At 43.5% G+C, this 5,606-nt stretch overlaps 1 protein-coding gene across 2 annotated transcripts in view; it reads left to right on the top strand.

The window, feature by feature from the left end:
* Positions 1-225: 225 nt before the first annotated feature.
* Positions 226-5,606, top strand: part of HENMT1 (HEN methyltransferase 1) — a 58,739-nt gene continuing 53,358 nt past the window's right edge. The window contains exon 1 of one of the 2 annotated variants that reach the window (XM_044301335.1): positions 226-251. The gene's annotated coding sequence lies outside the window, so the exon portion shown is untranslated. Of the gene's footprint in view, positions 252-283; positions 354-5,606 lie in introns of those variants that run through there. The other variant, XM_044301334.1, reaches the window with a different exon arrangement.

Here is a 5,606-nt window from a genome sequence, read left to right as displayed (position 1 = left end):
AGTGACGTCATGTAGTGAAAAGGAGGAAGAAAGGCGGCCTAACAGGCCGTCTAAGGAACCAATCGGGTCGCTGGAATACGCGGGCAAATCAGAACTCTTCTACTGGGCGCCCAATCAAGGGCCTCGTGTCTTGAAGCCTTGGAGTAACCAATCTAAATGAACCGCCTTAGCGCGGGAGGTTTTTTTCCCTCTCCCCCTTTTGCCACTTCGAATCTTTATTTAAACCGTCGATAGACAGGACAATGAACGCTGTAAGTCGGCGGGAAGGATGATTCGTAATGAGTGGCGCTGTACGTGTAGTCTCGCAGTGTTACGGTCGGGAATTCACGCGGCCCTGTGTTTGTAGCTCTCAGGTCAGGAGGACTTTGTTCGCCTCCCAGATGGCGCTTTTATTGGCGGAGATCGGTTCAGCTTTGACCGCGTGTTATACCATATACTTAGATCTCACCTCCCTCCAATACCAAGCCATACACACCCAGTCCTCCCAGCGCCCCCTTATGGTACGTCCACACCACAGTGGGAAAAATGCACGTAAAAACTGATATCAGTTTTTCATGTCCATTTCCTGGCCAGCACAATACCCTGGGTATATATAATGGCCCCTATAGTGCCCCAGGACAATACACTGGGTATATATAATGGCCCCTATAGCGCCCCAGGGCATATAATGGCCCACCACAGTGCCCTCTCTAGATATAATGCCCCTCAGCTGTGCAGTCAGTATAGATAATGCCCCAGCACTATACCCTGGGTATATATAATGGCCCCTATAGTGCCCCAGGACATATAATGGCCCACCACAGTGCCCTCTCTAGATATAATGCCCCAGCACAATACACTGGGTATATATAATGGCTCCTATAGCGCCCCAGGACATATGATGGCCTACCACAGTGCCCTCTCTAGATATAATGCCCCTCAGCTGTGCAGTCAGTATAGATAAGGCTCTAGCACAATACCCTCTGTATTTATAATGGCTCCTATAGCGCCCCAGGACATATGATGGCCTACCACAGTGCCCTCTCTAGATATAATGCCCCAGCACAATACCCAAGGTATTTATAATGGCTCCTATAGTGCCCCAGGACATATGATGGCCCACCACAGTGCCCTCTCTAGATAGAATGCCCCAGCACAATGCCGAAGGTATTTATAATGGCTCCTATAGTGCCCCAGGACATATAATGGCCCACCACAGTGCCCTCTCTAGATATAATGCCCTAGCACAATACCCAAGGTATTTATAATGGCTCCTATAGTGCCCCAGGACATATGATGGCCCACCACAGTGCCCTCTCTAGATAGAATGCCCCAGCACAATGCCGAAGGTATTTATAATGGCTCCTATAGTGCCCCAGGACATATAATGGCCCACCACAGTGCCCTCTCTAGATATAATGCCCTAGCACAATACCCAAGGTATTTATAATGGCTCCTATAGTACCCCAGGACATATAATGGTCCACCACAGTGGCCTTTCTAGATATAATGCCCCTCAGCTGTGCAGCCGATATAGATAATGCTCCAGCACAATACCCAAGGTATTTATAATGGCCCCTATAGTGCCCCAGGACATATAATGGTCCACCACAGTGCCCTCTGTAGATATAATACCGCTCAGCTGTGCAGTCAGTATAGATAAGGCCCCAGCACAATACCCTCAGTATTTATAATGGCCCCTATAGTGCCCTAGGACATATAATGGCCCACCACAGTGCCCTCTGTAGATATAATGCCCCTCAGTTGTGCAGTCAGTATAGATAATGCCCCAGCACAATACCCTCGGTATTTATAATGGCTCCTATAGTGCCCCAGGACATATAATGGCCTACCACAGTGCCCTCTCTAGATATAATGCCCCAGCACAATGCCATCGGTATATATAATAGCCAGAACACAGTGTGCTGTTCACATCCGCACTTCCGTTCCGCAACCCTGCCAAAAAATAGAGCATGTCCTATTCTTGTCCACAGACACCGACAAGAAAAGGCATTTCTATTGGGGTGCCGGCCATGTGCAGACCGCAAAACATTTGCGGACTTGTTAATGGAGCCTTACACTGACATAATGCTTAAACAGTCGGAATACACGTGGGATTGTTTTAAACATATAAAACTTTTATTAAATAATGTACTCTTTGTGCACGTCTTAAATACAATATAAAAGCATAAAAATAATCATGCACTGATGCACGTACTCAGTTCGAGGCCTTCAGTGATCAAAACAGGAGTCACTACTGTGCTGCCCTATAGGTTCGTTATACCATATGTCGCTGCATCCGTATCCCACCTATTTAGTGGGACTGATGAATCGCAGTCATCTATGGCAGAGCGACCTATTTGTAGGGCTATTTGTGTGGCTCCTTATAAATTGACAATTTGAAGCAAGTGACTGTATAGGTTGTCGCTATAGCAGATATACAATATAGCCTTCAAGTAACAATTCACACTATATAGTGCACCAGTCCTCTGATATGGTTCTCTCAAGGCTCTGAGTGTATCACCTAAGCTGAATTAGCAGTCCGGTGGAATTCTTAAAGTCCCGCCTGTATCAGCGTTATCACACAGAGATATGGCGTAGCTCCACTTATATTTCTCTTAATTGTATATTTTACTCACTGCGTCCCGTATAGGCTCACTATATGCGTCCCGTAGTCGGTTACTGCCGTGGCGTCCCACGCTTTCACCTTTCTCCGATAAGTTTGTGTTACTTCCGGCTTTGCCGGGATCTCGCCTCTGGTCTCGCGAGAGTCTTGTATCGGGTAGTTGTCTCGTGAGTCCCAATACGGTGCTTCGTCTGTGTGAGTTAAGTGGAGCTCTTTCTGTCTCTATTAGGATTGTCGATTATCAATCCCTCAGTACATGGCCATGCACCGTCTCACAGGTAACGCCCAGACGCGTTTCGAGATACTATCTCTTCATCAGTGGGTCGCCTGTGAGTCGTAGTGTCTCGATTCTTATACTCTCCTCTTGATTGCTTAATTACTTAATTAGTCTCACTTGTTTTCACTGTGAGATCCAGTTCATGGTTGGTTTTTCTTTTGCTCTGTGGTTCTGTCATTTCATCAGTTTTTCACCATCATTAAGGCTTTTATTGTACATCAGCTACTTAAAAATATCAGATGGTATGAATACAATATAAGATAAAAAATACAGTGTAAAAAATACAATATAAAGTATAATATAAAAAAAGGGAATATAAGGAAGCAATATAGAAAGTTTTTTTCACATGAATACATTTCTTTCAGCCAGAAGCTATATGTCTGTCCATATTTTCCCATTACTATTTTCAGTATATTATTCCTTTTTTGTCTTTGGGTCCTCAACTATGACAATTTTATATCTCCCTTTGGAGATAATTTTTCATGGATTTTCCTTAACTGGGCTTTCTTTTATTTGAAGGTTTCACAATTTTTGCGTATTTAACATGCAGTTCATTCGCCCTACAGTACTGCATTCTCATTCTATTTCATTAAGGGCAGGTTTCTCATGGTACTGTCTACCTTCTATTTACGCCTTTATTTACAGCTGTATAGAGTAATCTTACATTTTCATGAAGGGACAGGTTTCTCATAATGCTGTCTATCTTCTATCTACGCCTTTATTTGCAGCTATATAGAGTAATCCTACATTTTCATGGAGGGACCCTTGTGGAAAGACATCCTTATCAGAGGATCTCTATTTTTGGAAATATCAAAGATGTCTCAATCGAGACTTTCCACCTACATGTCATAGGTCGTCCTCTCTATCGTATTCTAGGTGTGGTTGTATAGTTCCCCTACTTATCACCGTACGTTCAGATCTAATGGATCTGTATTTTGCATAAACCCAAAAATTTCCAGATCTGAATTTAGTCCTGCAGGGAGAAGACTCCCAAAATCGTATATTCTCCTGGACTCTGCCCGTGACATTCTCATGATGTGATTCCCCCCCCCCCTCCAGTGTATGTCCACCTTCTCCAGGGCCACGAACGAGAAACCCCTGGGGTCACTATTGTGTACCATTTTAAAGTGGTTCGATAGGGAATGATTTTCATATCCCTTCCTGATGTTGTTTAGATGTTCCGTAATTCTAACCCTCAGGGGTCTCTTCGTTCTGCCAATATATTGTTTCTGGCAGGGGCACTGGAAAAGGTAGACAACACTGGAGGAATCACATGTTAAGAAACCCCTAATGTCCAATGTGAATTGGTTCTGAGTAGACTGAACCCTAGTGGTCCTTCTCGGGAATGTTGAGTTTTTACACCCCGAACATCTCCCGCATCTGTAAAAACCATCCATTTTCAGCCAATTTTGTAGTGTGGGTTTGATTTTTTTATTTTGGGTTTTTATCGAAGGTGCAATCTTTATACCTAAATTAGGAGCTTTAGTAAAAGTGATTAAAGGGGAAGTGTGCAGTGAAGGTCCAATGATTTTATCTCTTAGTAAAAAGTGCCAGTGTTGGTTTATAATGTGACGTATCTGTTTGGCTTGTATGTTATACGGTAAAATTAGTCTTAACTCACATTCCTCATTTGTGTTTTTCTGGGTGTTAGGCTGAAAAAAGGTTTGTCTCTCTGTTTTTCTTATTTTTTCTAGGGCATCTGTCAGGACTTTTTCGGGGTAATTTGTACTCTCAAATTGCCGTTTCATTTTTAGGGCCTCTGTCTCGAAATCTGTTTCATCGGTACAGTTTCGCTTAATACGGCGGAACTGGCCCGAAGGGATGTTTAACAGCCACTGGGGTAAGTGGCAGCTCGTAAATGGTATAAAGCTGTTTTTAGCCGTCGGCTTGTAATGGGTTTGGCATATATATTTGTTATTACGTTGAATAATCTGTATGTCCAGGAATTCTATAGATTCTTCTTTTATTTTAGACAGAAAGGTCAAGTTCTGATCATTCTGGTTCAGGGCCTCTAAAAATTGATGTAACTCGTCTGTATCTTTTTTCCAGATGAATAGGACGTCGTCGATGTAGCGACGCCATAGGGCCAGGTTCGACCCCAGTTTCGGGTTGATGTTTTCACATTCCCACTGTGCTAAGAATAGATTTGCATAACTGGGGGCGAACCTGGTCCCCATGGCTGTCCCACATAACTGTAAGTAGTGCTCACCCTCAAAATAAAAGTAGTTGTGGTGGAGTATGAATTGAATTCTCTCCATCAAGTATTCTATCTGTCTGGTACATATAGTGCCATCCATTTCCAATTGTGATTTGACAGCTGCTATACCTTGGTCGTGTCTTATGCTTGTGTAGAGGGACTGGACGTCCAGGGTACCAATGATCCAGTCTGGTTCAACTTCCACATCTAGGTCCTCAAGCGTTTTAATGATATCGGTAGTATCCCGAATATACGATTTGGTTTTTCTAACTACGGGCTGTAATATTGTGTCAATATACTGGGAAAGGTTAGAGGTCAATGAGCCTATCCCAGATATTATAGGCCGTCTCCAGACATTTGTGGATTTTGGGCAGGCAGTAGAAGATGGGGAGTCTTCCCTGCGTGCCCAAAATAAAGTTACGTTCTTGATCTGATAGAATGCTATCCTTTAGACCTCTATCACAGTAGTTGGTAAGGCTCTTCTTAAATTCCTGCCCTGGGTCTCCTTTTAATTTTTTGTATGTAAT

The sequence above is a fragment of the Bufo gargarizans genome, chromosome 7, assembly GCF_014858855.1.
Source record: "Bufo gargarizans isolate SCDJY-AF-19 chromosome 7, ASM1485885v1, whole genome shotgun sequence".
Classification (NCBI taxonomy): domain Eukaryota; kingdom Metazoa; phylum Chordata; class Amphibia; order Anura; family Bufonidae; genus Bufo; species Bufo gargarizans.
This window is presented reverse-complemented; position numbering and strand designations above follow the sequence as displayed.